This window comes from Thunnus thynnus, chromosome 16 (genome assembly GCF_963924715.1).
Source record: "Thunnus thynnus chromosome 16, fThuThy2.1, whole genome shotgun sequence".
Classification (NCBI taxonomy): Eukaryota; Metazoa; Chordata; class Actinopteri; order Scombriformes; family Scombridae; genus Thunnus; species Thunnus thynnus.
The window spans coordinates 26,168,402-26,196,031 of NC_089532.1; the positions used below are offsets into that span (position 1 = coordinate 26,168,402).

The window sequence follows — 27,630 nt, forward strand, 5'->3', positions numbered from 1 at the left end:
TGTCCAACCATTCATGCACTGCGTGACCCTCCATTCAGTAATTTTACAGATGCACTGCAGACATACTGTAACACCACCCAACATGTATCCTGTATTCAGGCCTTTCAAGCTCTTCATATGCCAGAGTAAGCATTATCCCCCTTCCACTTCTTCTTCATGTATGTCAGACCTACATATCCCTGTAAAGGTAGGTCTATCCCCTCACCAACACATCATAAATTCTTCAGAAGCCTGAACGCCTCTGAACGTCGCTCTGTTATTTCCAGATGTCCCTAAATATTCATGCTGGCTGGGTTTGGACTATGACGGGGGCTGTGGCCCTGTTTGGATGTCTCTTTTTATTAAACATGATTTATTAACGCCACACTTACTGTACTGTAGAGCCCCTCAGCCCTAATGGTGTGTTTCTTTATGAATGCCCATAAATGTTTCAACAGGAGAAAAATAAAATGATAAAAGGCAAGGATACCTTGTAAATCTTATTAGCGTAGCAGGGAGGGAATGACCTGGAGTATTTTGGGGAGGGCGAAGGTATTGCATGAGTGTGTAGGTATGTATCTGTGGATAAGAGGAAAATCATAAAATATCTATATATAAATATATATGTATATTTACATGAAACGTGACTGTGGTTTCCATGGCAATGGAAAAGATCCCTTTCCTTGGGGAAAAAAAGAAAAGAAAAAGTAAAATAAGAACTTATCAATCCAGTTCTCTGCTCTCCCTTTTCAGGCACTCACACAGACAGAGACTGAGCACAGCAGAGTACTGTGTGTGTAAGTAAATATGCATGTATATCTATGTGTGTGAATGTCCCTGAATGTTTCTGAAGTAGTCATGTGAGCAAAGTGGAGTTAGTCTCTCGCTGCAAGTCTCTCGTCAGTCTCAACATTGTTGTGTTTTATCAAAGCTACTCTGGAACAACCTGCAGTATGAGCAAGAAAGATATAAATGTGTAATCCACTTCAAAGTGGAAGAGAAATCATGTTGTATACATATATTTTCTTACAGCACATGGGCTCTTTAATGTCTAAACAATAAAGCACAGATATAGAAACCAGCCCTGCTTGTCTGTGTTAGATGCTCCTGATGAGGATTCATTTCAGTCACTCATTCAAAAATACATTAAAAATCAGTCATCAGTTAATTATATTTCTGATGACTTTGAAATGTTTCTATTTCTTAATTTTTCTCCATTTGTCATGTACTTGTTGCTGTGGTGTTTCTCCACTGCTCAAATGTCCAGAGACCACTTGTTGGTCACACTGTGTGGGTGGCACTGCAATGTCTTTTTTCATAATTTTTAAAATTTGAATTTCTGCATGTGGCGCTGTTTTCTTTGCCTGTTCAGCGATGGAAGATATTATCGTAAACTCCCACTTCTTCTTTAAACAAATGGATTTTCCTGCTGTTAGAAATATCTTCCAACGGCACATGCATCACACTCAGTTTATAGAAATGCAGTCACAAATGCTTTAATGTGTACTGTGCTGGGAATCATTACTTGCTGATAGAAAAAAACACAACAAAAGATTAATTTATATGACAATGCCGCTGATAATTACATTAAAATAAGTATATGGAAATAATCACTTTGAAGTGTGAGCTGTCTGGTTTGAAAATATTAACTGGTGGTTGGAAAATTAAATTAATTACATATTAAAAACAAGAGAAAAAATCTCAATGTCAAGAATGCTTCTCTTCTTAAAAGAGAAATATGAACTGTGGACTTAAATATGAGACTGATTTGATGGAGTCATGTGGGTACACCGAGCAAGATGGCAGCACAGTATACGAGCTCTGCTCACCAATATTTATATCAATTTAGTAGATGATAATCCACACCTTTTGGTAAAATCATTTTCCTTGGCATTTACAACACATACTTGAGCAGTCTGGAGAAGTTCTCTGAACCCCAATTGCAACCACACTTAAGTATTTCAAAGAAACAACAATGAACCGCATGGCTACCAGAGAAACCCCTCCCTCGACAGAAGAGAAGGCAGGGTCAGATCATTTTAGCAGAAGACTTCAGTCACGTTCCAGAGGCTTTTTTAGATAGGAGTACATTTAGTGGAACAGTAATGCCTAAGGATAGAGCTGCAATACATATGATCAGTGAGGATATGGGTTTGGTGGATATCTGGCGATTGATAAATCCCAGTGAAAGGGAACATACTTTCTGCTCACACTGCCACAAATCTTATTCTATAATGGATATGTTTTTGATTTCAAACGCTATTATAAAACAAGTTGTAAACTGTAAAATAAATGCAATGGCTCTTTCAGATCATGCAGCATTAGAGTTTGGTATTGATATAAATACTGACACAGAGAAAAAAGGTAAATGGAGAATGAATACATCGTTATTACGAGATGAGACCTTTAACTTATTGTTGAAGGAGGATCTTAAATCTTAAATCAATCAATCTTAAATGAATGCTGGCAGCACAGATACAAAAGCAATGGAATGGGAAGTATCAAAAGCTTACGTTACGGGGAAAATGATAGCACATGCATCTAAAGAGAAAAAAAGAGGACATGAAGAGAATAAAGGAATTGGAAACTGAAATTAGAAATCAGGAAATAGAACTATCAAAACATTTTACACATAAATTATGTCAAGATATATGTAAGCTTAAGTTTTAATTGCAGGAAATTTATCATTAAAAAGTTCAATATGCTTTATTTAGGCTTGGGACAACTTTCTATGAAGGGGGAGAGAAAAAAGGCAAGCTATTTGCTAGACAACTAAAGCAACAAAATTCCTATAATGTAATACCAGCAATTGGCAAGATGGTACAATAGTTTCTTCAACAAAGGAAATAAAAAAGGTCCAACAGCAGTTTTATAAAGAACTATACACATTGGACATTGATCTGCCTGGATTTTCATCAACAGATGGAATTATTACACAGCCCAATAACAGAATGAAATCAGGAATGTTGTGTCATACATACAAAAGATATATAATCATGCTTTTACATTAGGATCTCTCCCCCTGACATTCAACAAGGCCTGAATATCAGTAATACCTAAAAAAGACAGACACAACAAACCCCTCTAATTTTTGACCTTTAAAGGTTCCATACATAAGAATTTAAATGTATTAATCGTTTTTTATTGCTAATGACTGAACGGGTTGGAACGGAACTTAAAAAATGAGACCATCCCCGACTTTGTCTGTTGGGTATATCAGCCTGTGGAACCGGGCTGGATTTTCTGCAAAAATCCAACAGATTTTTGTGCCCTCCAGAATACCTTGCCTCTCTTCCACTAACGTCAACAAACGACCGGCATCTGCCACAAAAAAGATGGTGCTATGCTTTGCAGAAACACAGTGCAAAACCATTAACTGTATATAAATATGGACGTCATGACAGCTCCCGAAAGTGAAGCCAGAACATCTGGATCACCCCCTGGTGGCTGGCTGTAGTATAGGTCATAAATCACACCCCCTCCATGTTAGAGGATGGGACATGAACCAAACTAAAAAATCAAAGTACACGACAAATAAATTCTTCCCAAAGATGGTTTCTGTCATTTTAGGTAGTTCTCATCACACTGATGTTTGTCCAAGTACTCATTTTTCTGATAAGTTGTTTTTAATTAGTTATTTGATTATATAAAAAGGGGGTGTGACATCATGATTGACAGCAGTGACAGCCGCTCTCAAACCTTCGTCAGGCAGCGGGATGGCTGAGGGGGGGTGTCCCGCAGGCCGTCCGACTCTACTGCACAGACTCTGGCTCCAAAAGACATCACACAAGCAAGTTGGAACCTCCTGGAAAGGAGATATTTTGGCTTCACTTTTGCATAGCAGTAGGAAGACAAGTGGGTGGGTGTTAAAAGTAAGTCCATATTTATATACAATCAATGTGCAAAACACAACGTTAGAGATTTTTTATGTTATTATGAGAAGTGTAAGCGAGGAAAAGACATCACCTGCAATAGTCTCACACTGCTGCTAGCTCTGTGAGTGAGCGTGCACAGGAAGGAGGAACAGGATGCTGACTGCAGCTCACTTAACCGCCAACGGTGTCACTAATGAGAAGGAATTTCTGATTCCTACACATAGAACCTTTAAGTCTGATTAAACTGGATTGCAAGATTTTAACTAAGATCTTGGCCTTATGCCTGGAAAAGGCATTACCAAGCATTATACAACCTGATCAAGTAGGATTTATGAAAAATAGGTCATCAATGGACAACATGAGAAGATTATTACATTTGAGTTGGTTGAAGCAGACAGAATTCAATGGGAATTCAATGGGAGAACAGTGTTCAATGGGAATTTTTATTTGCAGCCTTGTCATATTTTGGATTTGGACCAACTTTTATTAAATGGATTAAAACATTATAAAAAAAACCCAAAGGCAGCGGTGATAACCAATTGTGTAATCTCACCTCAGCACATGCAAATATTAGGAACAGAGGAGGCCTAGGGTTAACAGATTCAAGATTATACTATATTTCCTTTGAAATGGCCAAAATAGCCAAACACCGGAATAAAGATAACCAGTTAGAGTGGGTGGGTGTTAAAAGTAAGCTGTCATTGTCATTTACCCCTATTGATAGATAATCCCAGTGTTAACATAATGTATTGAATCCCATCATGTCTCACTCCAAAGAGATCTGGATCAAAATACATAAATGTATTAATTATCATGTTGTAAACAATTATATTCCTCCGTATGGCATATGATTAGCATCAGAAAGACACCAGTATATTGGAGGAAGTGGCACCTCAATGGGTTATGTAATATTGCTGATTTATATGAAGAGGGTGTGTTTATGTCATACTCTGACATAATAAGAAAATATAATCTTAGGGGAAGAGAACATTTTTGGTATCTATAAATCAGGCACTGTATTACATCCAGAATCCAGTACAATGATGGAAACCACATCATGGACTATTTCACACTACCTGAGGAGCGCCATCAAGCTTCTGTATTTTATAGAACAACCAACCAACTGCTCAGCGATGACTGTAAGAGCTTAAAACTATTGTGGGAAAAAGATTTGGGATGTGTAATAGAGGAAGAGGAATGGCTGAAAATTATATCCAATAATGGGAAATACATAAGGGAAGCTAAAGGGAAATTCACTTAATATTAAATATACACAGATATTATTGGACACCAATAAGACTCAGTAGAATGGGTTTAATAAATAACAGTTTGTTTTGGAAATGTCAGAAAGACACTGCATTTGTGAATGCCCAATCATTCAACCCTTCTGGAGAACAACTTTGGAATATTTGAGCAATTGGTTGGGAAGGAAATTACCACTATCTCCAAGATTATCATTATTATCACTGGAACACACCCAAATCTCCAGAATTAGAAGAATGGGCAAACAACATGATAAAAACAGCCTCATATGAGCATATGCTACATATAACAGGATGAATAACAGAAACAAAAGTAAGGCACCAGTTTGGGATCTTTTCTGGACTCATAGCACAGTGACTGATAAGCCTGTAGTATGAACCTTGTCTCCAGATAGTAAATAATATAATCAGCTGCATGGATATTCCTCCTAATTATGTTATTATTAGTATGTCCCTTATACTACTGATTTTATTTATTTTGTATTTTTTGTTTTTTATGCCACTGACATTACATGCATTATAAGCAACAAGGAATGTCTAACAATGTGAAACACTGTATTGTTTATAGCAAAGATAAAAGCAATAAAAATTTGAATTACAAAAAAAGAGAATGGCTTGTTTAAATACATATTTAGCTGAAGCACGTGCACACACCTGCATACTAACAGTGCCTATCTGAAGCTGTCAGACTCTCTCTGAGGGCCACAGTTTTAAGCGAGGTCTGCATCAGCACTGAACACAGCGTCAACAACGAGCAAATCCAGCAGCAGAAAAAGACAGCAGCAACAATAACGGCAGCGGCAGCGTAAGTCTTGTCATCTCCGCTTGCCTCTCTCAAGGCTCCTCATGAGAGTTGGACCCAGGAAGCATACACGCCTCTGCGGCTCACCATATGTTGGAGAGCCCTTCATATTCTGTCTGGCTTTTTCTCTCTCTTAGCACCCCATGGGAAAATGTCACGGCTGTAATGAAGGTTAGCCTGCTTATTGAGGATTAGGCGGAGGCCCACTCCTTCTCTGTCTGTGTCTCAATTAGACCTCGGATCAATGGCATTATAGGCCCAGATGAATAACCACAGAGTCACGTTGATCCCAGTGCCAAAAGTTTAGGCTGACCAGTTAAGCAAACAAATAGAATGATGCAAACTCTGGAGAAAATACTGCACTTTTTGTGTTTCTACACAACCAGTAACTTATATTATTTCAAAAAGAATTCAAATGACTAATTCTGCTATAAAATTCATAGAATCGCTGTTCAATGGAAACCATATACATGTATCTCCACATTTGGTGATAATGAGTCTTAAAGATAAATTGAAGGATTAAGCGTTCCTTTATGCCTTGAAAAAATGTCCTATTTCTTAAGAAAAATAAACCATAAAAAAATCCATTGGATTGTCTGAAAAATATATTGTCCAAAAGCTGAAAACAGAGATGTTTCCTAGTCTGTGAATAGTTCACATTTTGGAGATAGATTGACTTCACAGGGCATTGAAGTTAGCGTTTTGATGCAAATATATGTATGTTTTATGATTTGTAATGTTCTTGTTCTTTCATTTTTAATGCTTTAACATTATAATTTATACTTTAATCAACAGTATAAAACAGTGGTTATTATTATAATTTGCCACTTAAATAAAAAATGGAAAAACTGAAATAATAATTCTGGACACTCTCAATGAACAGACACAACTTGGGCTTAAATTGGCACATTACATTTATACATTTTCAAGGATTATGCCAAACAGACCTGGCACTTTTTCATGGGTTGTTTTGTAGCCCAGACATAATGTTCCGGCGAGGTGGAAGTGTTTAACTTATGTTTGAGTAATTCACCACTTTATTTCACACATGATCTCCACTGTTGGTATATTAAAAAACAAGTACAAGCCAGTAGGTAATTAGGTAAAAATCCTGCTATACTTCATATTCCTATTTACCATTCAATGCCTCTTAGTGTGTATGACAAAAGTTCTTCCCGTGGTTTGCAATTTGCATCCATGAATTTTAATCTGTGTGGCACATTATGCAGCATATATTATGTTGGGATTTTATGGATTTTGAGAATATACAGGGTCCTCAATAAAATGACTGCAAGAGACACTAAGTGAAGGCTACACCCTTTTTCAAATTCACACCATCCAAGCCTATAAACACAAGTGTTAATTCAAAACAGTGCTGAAGACTGATTTCCTTTGAAAATGCACATATGTTGTGAATGGGATGTGGAATGCAACTAAACTTTTTATTCAGCTCACATATTGGAAAAAGCAGCCATTCAAATGCCAACTGTGTTTGTATTTGTATTGACTGTATAGTCGGCATCAATACAACCACAACATGTAAATTCTTTGCCTTGAAAATTTAAGCGACTGCGTTTATTATTTGTGTGTCTTCATAACAATAAAGAACGCAGGAATGTCATCGGACACAAACTAATGGCACAGAAAGAAATACCCTGTTTGACAGAGAAGAATCAGGATATTACTGGGAATCAAACATGATAGAAAATTCAGCGATTACTGTAATATGAATCAACACACAAAAAAGCATTCTGTATGTGTGTGTGTGCTTATCATTTTGGTGGTGGTGATGGGGGATGGGGGTGCTCAGACATCTGTCACAACAATTCACATCGTTATCAGTTTCCCTTTGTTTTCACCTTGAAGTTTTGGGAGAATGCATTTCAGGCATATGGTGCCAACCCCACCCTCTGCCACACACACACACACACACACACGCACACACACACACACACACACCAACACCACGCACCAACACGTACTCTCACATCACATTGATATTCTGTACAGTGTAGCAGTAGGGAACCACCAAAACTGTGCTGGCATTATCGAATTTCACTGCAAATAGGTATTTACACCATGCATCATCTAGTGACAGTAAACATGTGTGCCAAACTGATGCTATGGTAAGTGCATCTGAATTAGTGTGAAGGGCTGTGCAGATAGCATCTGAGTGGGTGCTGAGAGAGAGAGAGAGAGAGAGAGAGAGAGAGAGAGAGAGAGAAAGTCAGAATGAGAAAAAGAGCGAGGGTGATGGAGACAGAAATCTGGTGAGCGATTCCTAACTAGTATGGAAAATGGCCTTGGTGGGTGACGGCAGCAGTGCAGGACTCTAAAATGGTTAGAGTGTGAAAAACTGTGATCTGAATACAATACAACAACTTATCAGCTGGTCCAGTGATGACAGAGAGCTGTTACTGTGCAGGTTTGAATGGAGCTGTTTACTATGTAAGTGGATCTGAGGTTGCATGTTTTTTCCTTCATACAATCTCCATTCTAGTCAACTTCATTGCCTTGTATGTAACGTTCAAACATGGTTTCCTAAAATTAGTCTACAAAAATGCCAATACAAACTAAAATAATTCAGATTTATCACACAACTCTGCATCAGTAGAGGTGTGAACACGATGAAATAAAAACAAACATGTTTGGGTGTAAAAACAGGATGTACCAAACTCTAACCTGAAATGGTTTGGGGTTGAGACAGCTCTTTGGTCCAGACCTCTGCTTCCACCGTGACCTACTGACGTTCAGCTGGAGAGGAAAGGCTCACCACGTCTCCTCCAAACTCATTTTCTACACAGAGGGAAGAAGATGGAGAACATGCATCATTTAAATCATTTCCAGAACAATCACATTCACACACATCCATGACAGGATCTGAAATTTCCTCCTCTCCTTTAATTCCAAGCTCATGAATAGTCATATAGCATCAGCTATGCGGCACATGCCGAAGCGAACGTTGATTTCTGCCATAACGACGGCCGCTTGTCGTGTGCGATAGGCTTGGCAACATGGGGTAATTAGCTAGATCTATCATCTTCTGCAGGAAGTGGGGACAAATATAGCTAATGATCCGTGCCTGCCTCCATGATTTCTCTCCTCAGCTCTCCATCCTTCGCTGAGTTAGAGGGGGAGAGGAAATGGGGGTGGGAGGGGGGGGGGTGGTGGGTTGGGGAGGAATGTGGGAGAAGATCGGGTAAAGGGGTCGATTTCCCACTCTGTCAAAAAAAAAGGTGAAATAACCTGAGACACAGAGAGAGATGAAGAAGGAGAAAGGAAAAGAGATGGAGGTGTGAGTGAACATGTGCACTCAAACACTGCCCACCCGTCTCTCTCTCTCTCTTCCTTTCTCCTTTCCATCCGCTGCTGCTAATTGAGAGAATGTATGGTAGAGAACAGATGAGGTGTTGATGGTGTATAGGGACCATCACAAAGAATGAAGGCCCCCATAGGGAGCCTACCAGACGGCCCATAACACATATACACACACATACACACACCACAGTCATTCACAACTTATCTCAAAGCAGCTTAAATCAAAACAATAGCCGGTCCCTTAGGACAAACACAACCATAGGCATAGAGTGAGTGCTCAGAGTGCCTGTTGTGTGTTATGTAAAAGGAGCGGCAGTGGTTACATGCATAAGCGGACTTTACTTTGAAACAACAGGGGGTCTTTTTCTGCCCTTCATCACATACAAGCACACACACACATACCTCTGTTTTCCACCTTTTTTGTCCACTCCCTTTGTAGTGTGAATAATAAGCATGGCCGAGCTGGAAACAGTGTGAGCGAGTTGTAAGGGGATAGCGCAAACAACTCTGAAAATGGCTATTAATGTGAAACCCTAATGTGAAACAATGGGCCACTCAAACTACATTTTCATATTACGATTATGGTCCTGCTGTCTTTTATGTTTTTGAAAACAGCATCAAAGGCTGGTTCGTACTTGATTACAGCCACTGGTGCACCTCTAAAACATTTTCATTCACAAAAAACAACATGGCTGTAAAGCAAAGTCAAAGTGCTTTTGGGCATGGGTGGCGCTATGTAAAAATGTAGAAATTCGGATTAAATAGTGGCTCAGCTGGTTAAAGGAACACTTTTGTGGCTATGGTAAATGGATTGCAGTTATATAGCACCTTTCTAGTCTTCTAACCATTCAAAGCACTTTTAAACTACATACCATATTCACCCATTTACACACACGTTCATTTGCTGATGGCAGAGGCTGCCATGTAAGGGGCTTGCTAATCAGGAGGAGTTTCTAATCATTCACACATTCATCTTGCCCAAGGACACTTCAACATGCGGACTTGAGGAACCACTGACCTTCCGATTACCGGATGACCCGCTCTACCTCTGAGCCACAGCCACCCTCCATGTCAGCACAGACTATGTACTGTATTTGACAAAATCCAAAGTAGGTTATGTGAATGATTTAAGCAAAATTTGTTACACAATTCCACCTGTTTCTACCCCATAAAAAACAGGCAACTCCCAAACACACACACACACACACACACACTCATCCCTGGCCTCTTGGTCATTATAATCAGAGTGTAAGTGATGGGTCTGTCCTCTGATGAAGGTCTTCATGTGGAGGCTGATGACAAATCACAGCTCTCTGACTCTTCATCAGGACACATCCCACATTCCCCTGGTGTGTGTGTGTGCGCACACGCTCATGCATGTGTGTGTGTGTGCATGTGTGTGTGTGTGTAACAGTCAAAGACAGAGGGGTGGGGGGGAGGGGTGACAAAAAAGAGTGAAAGAGAGAAAGACAAATGGAAATTGGCAAAGTGTGAGTACTATGGACAACAGAAAAAGATACAATACAACAATACAGCATACTGTGGCTGTGTACAATAGGTGTGTGTGTTTGTGTATGGTATTCCAGTCATGCAGTCGAGGTGCTAGTCTGCCAGTTTCAGCACCAAGGACAGTGACAGACAGCACAGCAAGGGAAGAAGAATAGGCCTTCAACTGCAATGGGAGCACACACACAGGAAGGCAAACACACACAAATATGCACACACATATAGACCAAGGACTGGTAGACTTCTTCTCAGCCCAGGATCCTACAAGTGTGTGTGTGAATGTGTGTGTGTGTGTGTGTGTGTGTATGTGTGTGTGAGATTTTCTCGCAGTATATTCCTTAGAGAATAAGAGGGGACCATGCCTGCCCTTTACTGGGCCCCCATACAGTATCTATCAAAGCTATTGTACACACTGTAAATATCCTTGGAAGACTGGCTGCTCTGGCACACACACACACACACACGCACAAACACGCACGCACACACACACACACACACACACACAACTGTAATGAAAACCCTATTGTGTGGTTATGTACACTGCGGTATGAAAAGTGGGCTGTGATGTCCGCTGTGGCATTTTCTATGACACATACAGGTACTGGACATGACAGGCATTTAAAACACACACAGATACACACACAGAAAAATCACCCATCATATACAGAAACACACATATGGCACTTGAGGACAAGGGGGCACACACAAATAAGCACATATTACAAGAGAGACGAATGCTTTATTCATGTGATGTGGATGCACACACACATACACACACACACACACACACACACACACACAGCAATCTCCTTCTCCCAGGCTCTGAGAGTGACTGGGGCTGCCTGACCTACATTCTACCAGATATGTATACAGGCAGAGAGGAGATGAAATCTCTCTCTCTATTTCTCTCCCTCTCTCTGTTCCATATCCTGTGTTCTTTTCACTGCCTGTTCATTGCCTCTTGGACACACACATACACACATGTACACACAATGTAGGTGAAGAAGCTATGAAGATTTCTTGGTCTGAATCTGAATGTCCTCATGCTGCAGATGAAACTGGCATTGTCACAGTATAGCTTCATGTGTTTGAGGAGTTTCTGACCATGTTGAGAGTCGAACTGCAGTCTCTTGTAAACATAAATAAAATATTTACAGCCCTAACAGTACTGCAAGTCAAGCACAAGTCCAAAAGCTAGCTTCTTTGTGAAACAAATTGTGAGATGAGAAAGGTGGGTGATAGAGTGCTGGTTAAAAACAAGATAACTTGACGAAGAGAACAAAAATGAATGTGTGTGTGTGTGTGTGCAAATGTATGTTTATTGGTCTGGTGTGTTAGCTAGAGAGCAGGAGATTAGATTGGTCTGATAATAAAGCCAGCTGGCACCTTTATCTGTTTCTCCTCACACTGTTCTGTGGGAATCAGTGCTTCCACTGGACTGGACTGCAAACACAAAGTAAGATGACAGGGAACAGTACACATATCATTTCTGACTTAAGGGGATCATTTCAACCCAAACCCCTCTGCCTCCTAATACAGTGGGAGCACGGTGTTGTACAGAGGGCAGATCCACTGCCATGATTCATAGCCACATCTTGGCTATTTTTGGTTGTTTCAGGTGGCAGTGTGCTCAGAGTGTCTATTCAGGAGTCCAGTCAATGACCAGACAGCACCAGAGGTTAGTAATTCAAAAGCTTTTCAGTTTAAAAAAACCCCTGATCCACTATATCCCTAAACTAAACCACCCCAACCCTTTAATCCCAGAGAGGCATTACACTGACCACAATGTCAAAACAATGATACAGCAGAAACCAACTGAAAAAATCCCATGACCCTGCATCTAGACAACTTTAATATTACTGAAATTTTCTAACAAATCCTCTTGTGGGCAGGCAGCACAACAAAAGCATGTGAAATACAGTTTTAGTGTTTTTGTAACACTGGCCTATAGGAGGTGATATATGGAGCCCTGAAGTGTTCAGTTTTAAATAAATAAATAAATAAGTTATAAATAAATACATTAATAGTTTAAATTCATTTGCAAAGCAAGTATGATGGGGTCCAAGTACTCTATGTAACTGGGAACCAAAGGTGAACCTCTTTGTTTAGGTACTGTTTGCTGCAATAGACTTAACCCCAAAAGGTAGGAAAACATGTTTACATCAACTTGTGAAGGTGTAGAATAATAGATGCTAATAATGTGTTAATAATGTCACTTTTCATGACAGTGGAGTTGTCACCAGAGCCTGCCCTCTAAGTTTTAAGCCAAGCACATGCCCCCAACCTCTCTAACCAATGGGAAAGACTGTCCTTTAGTTGTTCACAGAGTTGTGTCTCTCTCTGTACATCTTTAAAATCAAAGCACTGCAGAGGTAACTCTGCATTAACCATCTGCTGCTGTTAACACTGGCTATTTAGTGTCATGTCTAAGTAACAGGTTTACAAATTAACCTAGCTAGTTAGCTGGCTAGGTAGGTAGCATTGTAGCTTTGTTAAAATAAATAAAAGCAGAGGTTAGTTTTTCTGTCTTTGCTTTTAATGCATTTGCAGCAACAGCCAGTTGGTTGATTTAGTTTACTTTTTCAATGGGAAAAAATTTGAAAAAGGTCATTCTGAAAAGAAACAGACTTTGGAAAAAAAAATCGAAATAAAATAAAAATTAACAAAATGAAGTTGAGAGAGCCACTCAAGTTTTAATAAAATATTATTAATTCTAACTATATTTCACTCTATGTATTAATCTGATTATTTATTTCACAGTGTTTTATTTATTTATTTATTTAATACTGAACACTTTGGGTTCCATAGTAAACTGTCCAGTCCACTTTATCCTCCATCAGTAAATAGTATCACCTCACAAAATAATTAGGCTACAAGAAAGTACATTCCTTGATAAAACAGACGATTCTGGGTAATGAGTGGATCATAAGAATCAATATTCCAAGTGCTCCAAATTCAAATTTGGTAAAAAATAAATAAATAAATAAATAAATAAACTTAATTATATTTGTAAAAATGGGGAAAAATTTGGGGGAAAAAAACCCCAAAAACAAAAAATCTCCTGAAAATGCAGGCGGTGGGGCTGACTTGATTCTTTTTATTCTGTCACACTACTTCACCTACTGTCAACTAACCATCCAATCCACACACTGGGCAAGAGATGGTTACACCCAGAATGCCCCAAAAACTACATGAGTTTATGTTCAAGTGATGAAGCCCTCAAGCAGCCACAGGAATTATGGAGGAAACAGTGTGACCTTATTCTAAAGCAACAAAGTCCGCAGAGGAAGGAGGTGGGTGGATGGATGGGTCAACAAAACGGCAGATTTTAACACAGTAGTTAACACAATAGTTGTAACTAGTGTGTCATCATTGTAACCATGGCAACCTACAGCCAATGATATATTTGGTTGTTGAATCTGGAGGGCTTGTTGCAGGATACATACACAGACAAAGACAATGCTAACCACAGAGCCACCTGTATGAAATCAACACATACCATGTTTTAACTGCGGGGTGATGTTTTGTTATCACAGTTATAAAAAAAAAAAAAAAAAAAAAAAAAAAAAAGAATCTGCCTGTCGGTCTGAATCTCTCCCACAAAATATCACACACAGCAGTGTTGTCTGAGACACTGAAGTTCAAGGGTGAAAGAAGCTGTCAGGTAGTGAAGTGTACTGGCTCTTTATGACTTCCCTGCTCTTATCAAAGAGAAAGAGTGAGCCAAGGTAAAAGCAGTTTTCTGACCCGCTTTTCTCTTCAAGGACGTGAGAGATGGAACTGACCGCGCATGCATGACCTGCTGGGCTTCACTGTACTCACAAGCACAAACACACAAAGATACACAGTGACCACGCAAGCAGTCTGAGTCTCCTACTCCAACAAACTAAAAATAAAGGAATAAATGGCTACAATGCACAGAGGAACACATGCAGTGCACTCATTATTAGCTTGCCCCCTCCCAATAAGATACACGTACACACACATAGCTAAAAATGCACCCCCCCCCACCCCTCTTCTTCCTCGAGGGAGGTGCCTCCTCCTCTGTAAGGGCAGAGAGAGGGGGAAATAACATCGAGCGAACCGCCGCCGCAATTACCCACAGTGGGGTAATCACCAGCACAATGCACTATGGGTTGACTGCCTGGGAGAGAGAGTGAAATACTCAGGTGAGGAGGGAAGCCAGACAGCAATCAGCCCAGCAGGAAGAGGAAGAGAGAGAGAGAGCGAGGGAAAGACAGAGAGAGGAGAGCAAAGGGCCATTCCTTTAATTTCCAAGGGAGAGCCAGGGCCTTAATTACTTGATGAGTCTACTCTCTCTTTCTCTCTCTCTCTCTTTCTCTCTGCTCTGTGGCTGTAAAAAGGTGTGTGTGTGTGTATGTGTGTGTGTATTACAGTGTGTACATGTGGCCCATTATCAGACTAGGAAGACTCCAATCACCTCTCAGCACACAGATACCGAGTGAAGAGAACAACACTGCAGTGAGGGAGAGAGACAGAGAGAAAGTGTGTGGTGGTGGTGGTGGTGGTGGGAGGGGGGGGCAGACAGAGAGAGAGAGAGAGAGAGAGAGAGAGAAAGAGAGAGAGAGAGAGAGAGAGAGAGAGAGAGAGAGAGAGGGAGGTGATTTACGCCTTTAGAAGTGTTAACACCATCTCTCATCCCCAGCAGCTATAGAACACCAAGGTCGAGGAGTGAGACAGCCAAGACTTGAAATAGCCACAGGAAAACACAGAGCTGTACAGCACCTCTGCCTATAGAAAACTACACTATTCATGCCCACTGTTGTACATGATGCCATGAGGGAGCATTGAGCTGCTAGTGTGGCGACCTGCAGTATGTCCAGGGTTCTACATTGTTAGCATATACAAATGAAAATTAGAGTGTGAGAACACAAAAAATGATTAAATGAGTGACTCCGATTCTGACACCTGATCAAGATTCACACAAAACAAAAACTACAACTCCCACAGCTGACATGGCACAGGGGTGACATTTCACTCTACAACTGGCTGCTTTCGGTTTCGTCTCGTCTAAGAGCGATGTACAAACATTCAGGTGACAGGCTTCTCATTTTTAGCTAGCCCCTGACTGTCACTTTCACCAGCTGAAGTGTCAGATATTTACTGATAGCAGATTATATCAGCTGTAGCTACTTAGCACTAACTTTGTCACTGAAGACTAACATCACAGCCTCACTGATGGTGGGTGTGGACTTCAAACTTTCAACCAGAGAGGGCTGTAAAACACTATTTTTTTTAGCTTGGTGTTGATGTAATCTTTAGCTTGACAAAACACCAAAATGAAACTTTTTGCTGAAAGATAACCTAAAGATAAATCCAAATAGATTTAATAAGGGATTTGTATGAAGCAGATTCAATACTGAATTCAGATTATAATGGATTTTTGCGGCTGATATTTATATTTAAGAGTTAAAAAATCTGATAAGGCTGATGGTCATTTCTACATACAGTAAACACATAACATAAATTACATTTTGGGCAGAAATTTGCATTTACAGTATAAGGGGATGCATTTTGAGCTGTAATGATTAGTTGATTAGTTGAACAACAGAAAATTAACTGTCAACCATTTAAAAAATCGTTTAATCATCTTTCAAGTAAAAATGCCAAATATTTTCTGCTTCCAGCTCCTCAAATGCTGTTTTCCTTGTCATAGCCTGTATGAGCGTAGATTGAATATCTTAGACCATTAGTCAGACAAAACAAGCCGTGGCGTCTGAGAAATTGTAAATGCCATTTTTTCACTATTTTTTAACATCTCACAGAACAAACAATTAATTGAGAAAATGATCAGTAAATGAATCGATAGTGCAAATGATCGTTAGCTGTAGCACTAGTTGCATTAGTGAAGCACAATGGACCCCCTGTCATTTGTCAGGTCTCCAGTACATCCTGTGTTTCAGAATTCTTAAGTAGTCTCTTGGTAAGATCAGTTTACTCCTGCGCCTTTTGCAGACTGTATTTATGCCCCTAAATGTTCAAGTATCAGGCCCTGACATGTAAAAAATTATTGACTGACCAATTATAACATCTCTGCAGTTGTCAGTCATTGCTTCACTTGTCCTCACAAATTTCATTGTAAGCAGATTTGAATGTTGCTGGTGAATGATATTAGATCCTGAGAGTTTGGTTGGTGAACTGATACCTCTGCATGTGGCTGTCTGTCAATGAAGGCTGAATGCTTATTTACAGAGAAGACATATACAATCTTTCCTCACCAGACAGACGGCGGGATGAATCCAAAGAGGCAGTTTGGGGTATTATTGCAGTGAACGCCAAGCATCTTTGAAGGTTAGCTGTCTTTTATCACATCAGATGGGAGTTTAACCCTAAGCTATGCCAAACTGATGCTGTGTGGTAGAGCTTTGTCCCGGTTAATGAAATAGCTCCTTTTGTGTTGCTGTTGATGACATTTTCCAACATTTAGTTCTTGTGGCGTTGTCCTTCTCGTCATTCATATCAGACCTCCCTTATGAATTGGCAAAGACACCAGTGTGTGTACACATACTGTTACTGATGTATCAATGGATGTATGACTACATGGCAGTTTTGTGAGCATGTGTAGGCATGCTTGTATGTGCACGACTCTTTGTGTGTGTGTGTGTGTGTGTGTGTGTGTCTGATTGCACCCAGGTCTCAATGCACTGATGAGGTCTATTGTTCTCTTCTCTATTTTTTTCTCTATTTCTCCCTCCCCAAAACCCGTCTCTTTCTCTCCCTATCTCTCCTTCTTTCTCACTCACTCTCTTCATAACCCGACCCCCCCCACCCCCTACCCCCCCGCTTAGCTGCCAGTGTCTACCCAGAATACAAATGATGCAGTCTGCAGATAGATAGATAGGGGTGTCTGTCACATGACCCTATATGTCCTGAGGCTTTACCCCGGGATGACAGCAGGCGCAGCGCGCACATGTACACACACACACACACTCACACAAAGGTACCCACAGCTTGGCATGCTGTATCTCAGCATAGGCACTGAAGCAGGCAGGCAGGCAAATACAGACACACACAAACACACAGCATAGCTGGCATTCACATTCAGAGGTATACACACAGTCGGGCAAGCTAATGGGCATACACACACTGAATCACCCCGGGGGAGCGAGCCAGAAAGAGAGAGAGAGAGAGAGAGAGAGAGAGAGAGAGAACACCCTGCTACTGTACACACATGCTGTCTCTCTTTCTTTCTCTTCCTCTGTCACACACACACACACACACAGAGTCTTACAGGAGAGATAGAAAAACACTGAATATCCCCCCCAATTCCATCCATCTCAAACACAGTCGCTCAGACACACATGCATATCTTCCTGTGGGAAGACACCCCACCCCTGTTTCTCACACAAACACATTCGTCACTGACAAGGCTCTACACAGTCACTGGGTATCCTGTGGCACCAAAAATAGCAGCCTAATAGAACAGAATAGAAAATGTCCCCTCACTCTCTACTCCAGTAGGACCTATATTTCCAGTGTAGGAGTCAAAGATGTTGGACAACATGAGGCAGGATTTGTTTCGATTTGAATGAATCACACAGTAATTCAAAATAGCTCCCTGAAAGCCAGAGAGCGTTCTCAGAGGTATACACACGACCAGAGCAGCTACTGCCCTGTCTGCAAGGTTCAGCCTGCCACTTCACAAGTCACTCCATAAATAAGTACAAACACAGAAAGACTGTCCATGAAAGTAGATTTATTCCCTCTGGCTTTGTCATTTTTATTCAGCAGTGGTTTTGAGTCACCACCGATAATATTATTTTTCTTATAGGCTTTTATATATTAAACTATACATTATCAGCAAGCAGTGTTATTAGAGACTCTTACAATAAACCCAGCAGGCTAACACTCACCATCTAGAGCTGTTTGTCACTGAGATGTAAAACTGATTGTATTAGAATAATGCTTAACATTGTGTCATTTATGGATCATATATTTGAATCTTATGAAAAACCTAAATAGAGTGCATAACTGTGGTCACATACTGTATATTCCTCTCTCACTCTCCATGTCTTCTGTCTAAAGCATGGTATCATTTTACATGTTTTGATAATATTGCCAATATATCTGGGTTTTGGTTACCGCTAACAAAACTATACTTTTTTTTCTAAAAAAACAACAACAACTACAAAAAACAAATAATTTTTCATATAAAAAAGAAGCTGCATGAAAGCTTCATCTGAACAAAATACAGTCTAAAACTGACAAAATGATTATTTCAGACAAAGAATAAGCAAAGCAGACTAGACTAGATAGGAGTTTGTAAAAAGGGGAAAGTATGAATGTAGGCAATCATCAGGAGGCACATACATCCATGAATTTATGCAGGAGCTGGCTAACAATAATATGCACAAAAAGATCTAAAATGCACTGCTATCTACAATATTTAGACAGTGAATGGTCTTGGTCAAGTAACTGTATGATAAATACCATTCCTACCTCTATGTTTTAGTCTTTCTGTGTGGAATGTAAGTAGGAAAGTTCTTACCAATAGGACTACTCCCATTTGAACGTCTGTTATGTTGTTATAATACAGCCAAAAGAGCTCTGTGGAATATGTTCTGTTGTCATAGTGTGGTACTCTGTTTATGGCTAAATAAACTGTCTTTATCTTCTTTTTTGGCCTACTTTAAATCACAATATCTTAAATAATCCAAATAAAACACAACTTGTGTAATAAAAGTGTCCCACAATAATGTGTAAATATATTTCTACCAAGAATCAAACCCACAGCTCTCAGAGAAAATCTTAAAATCCAAGTGGAATAAAGGGATTCAAATTTCCTGCACATTATCAGACACCTCTAAAATGTCAGCTGCACTGGCACTTGTTTGGCTACTGTAGAGCTGATGTTGGCCGGCTCTGTACTCAGTGAATGAATAAGTGAGCACGGCGCCCATAAAAGCAGCATTTATTTGGACGTTACAGCTCACTCGCTTGTCTTTAACCCAGTTAAGAGTAAGAGTATTCAACCATGTCTAGTGTCACTGAAAAACATAGACCAAATCCTCAGGAAAGAAACAGGTGTTTAATGTGGCACTTGTAAATGAATTTTGATGCAGAGATCTACCAACAGCAAGTCACAGCCTCGTTTCAATAATTATCAGCTTGGCACTCAGTGCGCCGAGCACACATGCCCACACTGAAATACAAGCTGAACAAACAATCATCTGCAAACGCGAACTGTGTGTATGTAAACGTACACGTAGACATACACTGTATGAATTTCTTGTGTGTACATGTGTTCATATGTGCCTGCTTTGTTTGTGTGTGTGTGTTTGGGTTCTTCCTCCGCATTCCTTTCTTTCCCCCTGTACTTCTTTTAACACCTGTTGTGAAATATGTATATGTGCATTTCTGGATTCTTGTCAGAAAACTTGTTATGTTGATATCACACTGAGTATTGCAGCTACATCAAGGTGACAGCTTGAGAAAAGGTGGGATGTTTTTTATGCAAATGGTTGTGAGAATGAAGATAGGTCTGAATAGAGCTGAAACAAGGAGAACGCTCAGCATGGCTGTACAGGTATGAACGGAGTGTTGGAGGTTCTGAGGTACGATGAACTGCATGTGACTGTGTGAATGTGTGAGTTTGTGTGTGTGCGTGAGCATGGGTGCAACTGCATGAATTTGTGTGTGTGTGTGTGTGTGTGTGTGTGTGGAGGGGGGTGCACATGTGCATGTATGAGTGGGCTCAGGTGGATTGTGAACTCAGCAGATGGACATTTGGAGCAGCTTTGCACCCTGCAGCAAAACACTCACACGCATACACACAGACACACACACACACACACACACACACACAAACACACACGGCTGTAACATTAACCTTGTGTAACTCTAGCCAAGAGAAAGCCATAAAAAACATAAAACATATAAAACATCCTCGGCATCTCAAATCACATATCGACACACTGATTCAATATTTCAACTGTCCAAACACAGGTAAGTCAAAACAACCATAATATTCTAATATTACATCTGTGTCCTGAAAATACCTCCGGAGGCTTTTTAGCAAGCCAGAGACTTTTTCTTCTGGCGTTCAAGCATTTTCAACATTTGCAATGCATTTTGCCTCGGCTGGTTTGGAAATATGATCGTGAAATATTATATGACAAATACCAGTAACAGCTATGCTTAGTCAAATTCTCTTTTAAAAAATAAATGAAACCATTTCTACACAGTCATTTTAGTCTATTTAACCTTCTCCACACTTTTATATGTGGTATATGATCATTCCAGATATAAATGTTTGCTTCATCTGGCTTTCACTGCTGCATTGTACCGATTGTTTCCAATGTCTTGAAGGCTCATGCTGCTGTTGCGTCAGTGTAAGTTGCTCTGGATATGTGCATCAACAAAATGCTTTCAATGTACAGTATAATAACAGTGAATATGATACATACATGTAAATATGATGTACTGAGGGTGGCTAATTTTAAAAGTCGAATGTTTCTGAACTTGTTATGCAGAAATGCATTATGCATTAAATATAGTATAAATATATATACTACTAAAACAGATCGGTACAATATTTATAAAGGAACTATGATCCAATGTACAATTTATATTTCTATATTATCATCAGAGGTGTAGAGAGGAGAGGAGAGGAGAGGAGAGGAGAGGAGAGGAGAGGAGGGGAGAGGAGAGGAGAGGAGAGGAGAGCTTGCCCACATTCATTCCCCGAGCAAGATGCTTTCATTCCCATCCTCATTCCTCAAACCATTACTGGTTGGCATTTGTCACTCTGACTCCTAATTTCAAACACGTTTGCCTTCTTTCACCTCTCTGTGCCACTGTTTGCTACAAGTCTCTCTCCTCATAAGGCTTGTCTTTCCAGCCCAGTTGGGGGATGGAGGGATGGAGGGATGAAGGGATGGGTGGAGGGCTGGGGGGATGGAGACGGAGGCTGTGTGGAGCTGTTCTCTCCCTGAGGAGACTCTTCTGCCAGCCCAGTGCCACAGATCAACAGTCAGCCAGCCAGCCGTACACTGACCTCATCCCTCTCTCTCTCTCTCTATCTCTCTCTCCCCTTATTTCTGTTTCCCTCTATCTCGCTCTCCCCCGCTGCCAGAGGCACTTGCTGTCCCCATGTCTCCTTCCTATGCCAACTGCCTGTCCTGCTACCAACAGTGCATGTCTGTCTGGCAACCTCTCTGCTTGCTTTTCTGTCTGCTGCTCTGCATGCCTGTCTTTCTTCCAGCCAGTCTCTCTATCCATTATTCCTTCGGTCCTCCTGTCTGTCCGCTTTTGTGTCTGTTTCTCTGTGTGCATGCGTGCCTGCCTGTCCATCTGCCTGTCTGCCTGCCAGCCACTCTTTCTAGCCAGTACCTCGCTGCCGGAAAGCGGCCAGGCTGTCAGACGCTCTGCCAATCTGCCTGACTATCTGCCTGTCTATTCGTCATCTGTTTGTGTCTCTATTTGTTTGTCTGCTCGTCTATCTGCCTGTTTACCTGTCTGCGTGTCCATCTGTTTGTTATCTGTTTATTTGCCTGTTTTACTGTATGTCTGTCTACATCGAAGTGCTTTGCAAAATGGCAAACATTAACCCCTAACCCCGTTCTACAGTAGCCGGTACTCACCTCGGAAAGATTTACTGACATGACGGGAAAGAGGATTGTTGTTGTGAATGGAGCCTAAAATCTCATCTCTCGAGGTTTCTCAGTTTGACACTTCATAACCTTTCCACACCCAACCAACACCACCAAATCTTCTTATATCCACTAAGGCACAAGTGGATTAATGAATTATGACTAATGCTCATATTTACATGTTCTAATAAATTATTAGAGGCCACCACAGCTTCTGCAGTATTTGCTTGATCTTTTTCTGTATTAATATTCTATTAATGATTGGTATATATAAAAAAAAGCCACCTTGCCATTCCACAGTGAGGCATAGGTTTTCCAGGATCAAAGCTCAACATTCCCTGCTTCTCTTAGGGAATAATGCACTGCAATTTCTGAGGCTTTCTTTCTTGGCAGACAATGTCTTTTCATTCACTGTCTCTCCAAACAAGATGCCTGGAGCTCTCCCCTGTCTTCAGACACTTAGTCATCAGGCCAACTTCCTGCTAACACTCTTCCTGTCTCATTCACAGCTTTTTCGTGGCTTTAGGAAGATGTTTGCTGAATTGAAAAAGGCTCTCTCCTCTCTTTCTCACTATCCTTTCTGTCTCTCTCTCTCTCTCTCTCTCCACCATGTCCTATTCTTGTCTCAACAGGAGAGCGAGAGAGCGTTTGACTGGCTCCTCTCAACCAAAGGCTGCACTGCGCGCTCGCTCGGCAGTCAAGGACAACTCTAATAGAGGTAGAACAAAAGAAAAGGGGAGAGGGAGAGGGGGGAAAGAGAGACCGATGGAGAGAAACAAGCATGCTGTGGTGCAAGGGTCTTTGAAATTATACATACTGTGAAATAATAATAGTGTGTAATTCCCTTTTCAGTGGTGCTGACTTTTGCCCTGCACCACTGTCCACAGGTGGGGAGCGAGAAAGAAAGAAAATTTCAATCTACCTCTATTTTGCATATCACACAGCTCAATAGGCAGCTTTGAAAGAGCGACTTGCCACATTTTCCCCTGGGCATTGTGCACATACAGAGACATATACAGTATATTCATTAAACAGAATATATGGGTCAACATTTTCAACAATGCATGTCTCCACAGTCTTCTATCTTTCTAACATTGCCTTCATCTCTTGGTATATTCATAATCTTTCATTCATATCTCATCCTGTTTATTTCTCATCCTTGGTGAATCTTGGTACATTTTCTGCATTTAATATTCTTCATTTTCTCGTTGCTTTTCCTGATGTTATCAATTGTTTCATGAGAACATTGCACTGTATCAAATGTTCAAATGTATATTTTTAATGTCATGCTACAATATTGCATTCTCTATGTTACATGTCTTCTCTATAGTATTACAATTCAATGTGACATCCCTTAAAAAGCAGTAAAAACAATAGAGTAAACCATGTCTTTCTTTCTGTCTTTCTTTCTTCTTTCTGACACCTCAGTATGTTTGTGTTTACAGTCACTCCCACATGAAGCGCAGAGCTTGCTATGTGCACATTTAAATGCCTCCACAGCTAGATAGCTAATCCCTGTTGTGGATTGGCCCAGTTAGTGGTTCCCAGCTTTTGGAAGGGAATGCTAAACTGGGGATGAGGTGGGAGGGGGATATGGGTATCTCTCTATTTATAATGGTAAACCCGGCCCATGTTTCTGCTGTGCTGATAGATGTTATCTGTGTCAGCCTTTGTTTCTTCCTCTCTCTCCTCCTGTTTCTTCCCTTGTGTTCCTCTGTTTCTCCCCACACAGTCTGTCTCCAGCTCTCTCTCTCTTTCATTCTTATTCCCTGTCTTTTTTCTTATTCTCCTCTGCTTCTCTCTCCTCTCCTCCCTCCTCTTTCTATCCATTGCCCAGATGCAGAGAAGGCAGCTGTGTTGTGTTTTAAAGTGTGCCCGGTTGAAACCACTGTGCCTGGCATCTGCTGTTGGCAAAAAAATAATAACCAACCCCCACTAAAGGCATCCATCTCTGTCTCACTCTCTTGCCATCTCTCTGCCTTTTAATCCTCTGAAATGAGATGAAAGACAACTGCTGTCCTTTCAGGGAGGAAAGGGTTAACCAGCTACCCAGCTCCTCTTCCAGCAAGCTCACTAATAACCACCAATTATTGAACTGTACATCAGTGCACAAGAAAAGAATGGAAGAAAAATAAAAAAAATGCCCTTTCAAATCTAGTCAGGGCTTGTTAGCCCAGAGGTACATAGCTAGCTAGCTGGCTAACTAGTTACTCAACTAGAGTAGCCCAAATGAGATCCCTAAAGAATTGTAATGCCAATGTTTGTTAGGCTTGATATAGAAATCTACTGATCAAGCTAACAAGCTAAATGTGCCGGGTGGCTGTCTGGCAGCCCATCTCAAAACTGTCAACAAAGAGAATGACAATATAGCCAGCTAGCTAGGGATCTCATTTAAGCTGGCTAATCAGACACAGCCGTGCTTTGTGCTAAGGTGGAGCCCTCCTGAGACCAAAGCTTCGGAGACGAGGGGAGCGTATCATCTGACTCTGCCAGGGAAGATGCACCCAAACATGGGGGCTGAGGGAGACGCAGGCAGGCTGTGGGAGCCGGGGCTGTAATTAGGTGCCCTGAGCTTGACGCCCACACGCCTCGAATGAGACGCCATCCATCCCTCCCTCCTGTCGGCAAATAGGCTCCCAGGCGCCTGGGCTCTGGTACACAGCCACACACACAGGTACACATACACACTTACATATATACAGTGTATGTGGTTTGTATCATCAAGCATACACATAGGGAGAAATAAATGTAAATATGCTTTGGCAACATTGTATTGTATGCAGCCATGCCACTAAACCCAATTGAATTGAATTGAAATGAAGTGAATTGAATTGAATTGTGAAAAAGTCACACATGAAATTATGGAATAATATGGAATATTGTCCTCAAACAACAATGAATGACTGAGCTTAACACTAGGCATCATTCTGTCACATTTCTGTTATGATTTTCAATAATAAAACATGTTCATGGCATGAACCTCTCAAACTAGGAGCATTTATTCTGTACAATCAACCATTTACTGGATGGATATGTTATATGTTCAAGGACTGCACCAAATCTCTCTCTCTCTCTGTGTGTGTGTGTGTGTGTGTGTGTGTGTGTGTGTGTGTGTGTGTGTGTGTGTGTGTATGTGTGTGTTTTCATTATGACAATGGTTCAGCCAAAACACAAAAATATATGCCAACATAATTTCCATTGTGGACCAAAATAGAAACAGACCCAACCACCAAAAATCAATCCCAAGCACAGTATAGAAAAGAGCTAGCTATCTCGACTGCAGAGCCTGTCTCCCCGTCTCCCCTGGTCCGCGAGAGCAGAACACACTGGTGCGCTGGCTTTTGACCACGGCAATTTTAATCAGTCTTTTTCACACTTCATTGGGAATTCATCGCCGCCTTCCCCCTTCAAACATTGTTTGGGAGAGTTATCAGCGGCAGGCAGCATATCCGGTAATTATACATGCAAGGTAACGCTGGGAGCCGGGCTGAATATTTCAGCCAAATGCATGTGCTGCTGAGAGGCACTGGAGGGTACAGCTGCTTCATAATGCTGGGTCTGTGGCGGCCATGATTGAAGAACGGTGTCTGAGAGTAGCATCCAGAAAGTAGTCGTTTCCTACATGTGATGTGAAGTGGCCTAAAACATTAAGTTTAAAGCAACGTGATTTGCATTACAATGAGCCAATGTGGCAAAGGTGTTGTTCTTCAATGTAAATCCTTCCCATGAATTAAAGCAGATTGCTGTGCTACAGCTACAAGCACACAGCAGATGAAGAGTGTGAGTGTTTCAGCACATTGCATATTTGAATGTGTTGCAGAGGCATGGTGCAAACACTACTAGAGACTAGATCGCTAAAAATTTTGATGGTTCAACGTGTTTGTTTACTGTGTGAGTAAGAGGCCAGCTGTTAATAGGGCCCGAACATACAGCCAGACAAAAACCACAAAGACGCACACACACACAGACATACACACACACACACACACACACACACACAATGAAACCACCAGTCAGACACTAGAGGGTCCTCTAGGGAACACAGCAGCGGAGGCATAACAGTGACTCATCCAAACGGTCACGGAACACACAAACACACACACATACACACACTCACACACACATCCTGCCATGGCAGCCAGGCTGTCAGATAGCATCAGCACCCAGCCTATGGAGTACTGTTGACAGGTGTGGCCCGCCAGTCACGCACACACACACCAGCCAGCCACGTCCTCCAACCCCTCGCCTGACAGGGAACCGCATGTGATAATGTACCCCATTCGGTGACTGTGTGTGTGTGTGTGTGTGTGTGTGTGTGTGTGTATGTGTGTGTGTGTGTGTGTGTGTGTGTGTTTGACAAAGAGAGCTGGATAAAATGAGAAGGTTGTATGTTTTGTCAGAGTGCATGCGTGTGTGCCTGTACTGTCTGTGTGTGTGTGTGTGTGTGTTAGGTTTATCTGCATGCTTAAGTGTACAGTAATTTGATGTATGTGTGTATGCCACTCTGTCACGTCAAGGCCAATCTACGCAGTGCAGCTGTGAATACTGTGTAGAGAGGCATGGAGACAGCTCCAGCAGTGCAGTGAGATCAATAGAATAATATAGAGCCTGACCAATTCTCTCTCTGTTGTGTGTGGGCTGTACAGTATAGAACCATATGCTTCTATATGTTGTGTGTTTATGTATTTTTCACAGTGGGAATGGTCTTTTTGGGTGGACACCTGGTGCAGTAGAGGAAATGACACTGTTGTCTAATCTATACATGCACAGATACACATCTACGGTATACATACAGCTTGTGTGTAGGTGTGAGGCAGATGAGACCTGTACAGGGTGAGTGCATTTGTGCAAATGTGCATGTGTGAATGAACATTTCAGAATGGGTGCCCTTCACACAAAATCGGCCTTGCTGCTGCCTACAGTTACAGAGCTCTGCACAGTTACCAAATTAACAGGAAACATGGCAAGATAGTGTGTAGCAAAGCAGCGCACGCATGCACCAACACACACACACACACACACACACAGAAGTCAGCATTAAACCAAGAGACCTGTACACTGCCTATACTGTGAATGAGCTCTCTACCTGTATCACCGCTCATTGCTCAATCCTAATTAGACTGCCATATGTTTGGAGTGTGAAACAAATAATCTTATTGTTATTAGAGGAGTACGCAAACACACACGCAGGCACGTGTGATGCATTCAAACACGCGAACAGATGGACAGACACACTTGCACATGCATGCGGGCGTCCACACACAATAGCCACCCAC

At 41.1% G+C, this 27,630-nt stretch overlaps 1 protein-coding gene across 1 annotated transcript in view; it reads right to left on the reverse strand.

Annotated features, from left to right (window-relative positions):
* Nucleotides 1–27,630, reverse strand: part of LOC137199911 (myelin transcription factor 1-like protein) — a 120,549-nt gene that overhangs the window by 77,667 nt on the left and 15,252 nt on the right. The window contains exon 3 of the mRNA XM_067614522.1: nucleotides 8,601–8,714. The gene's annotated coding sequence lies outside the window, so the exon portion shown is untranslated. The remainder of the gene's footprint in view (nucleotides 1–8,600; nucleotides 8,715–27,630) is intronic.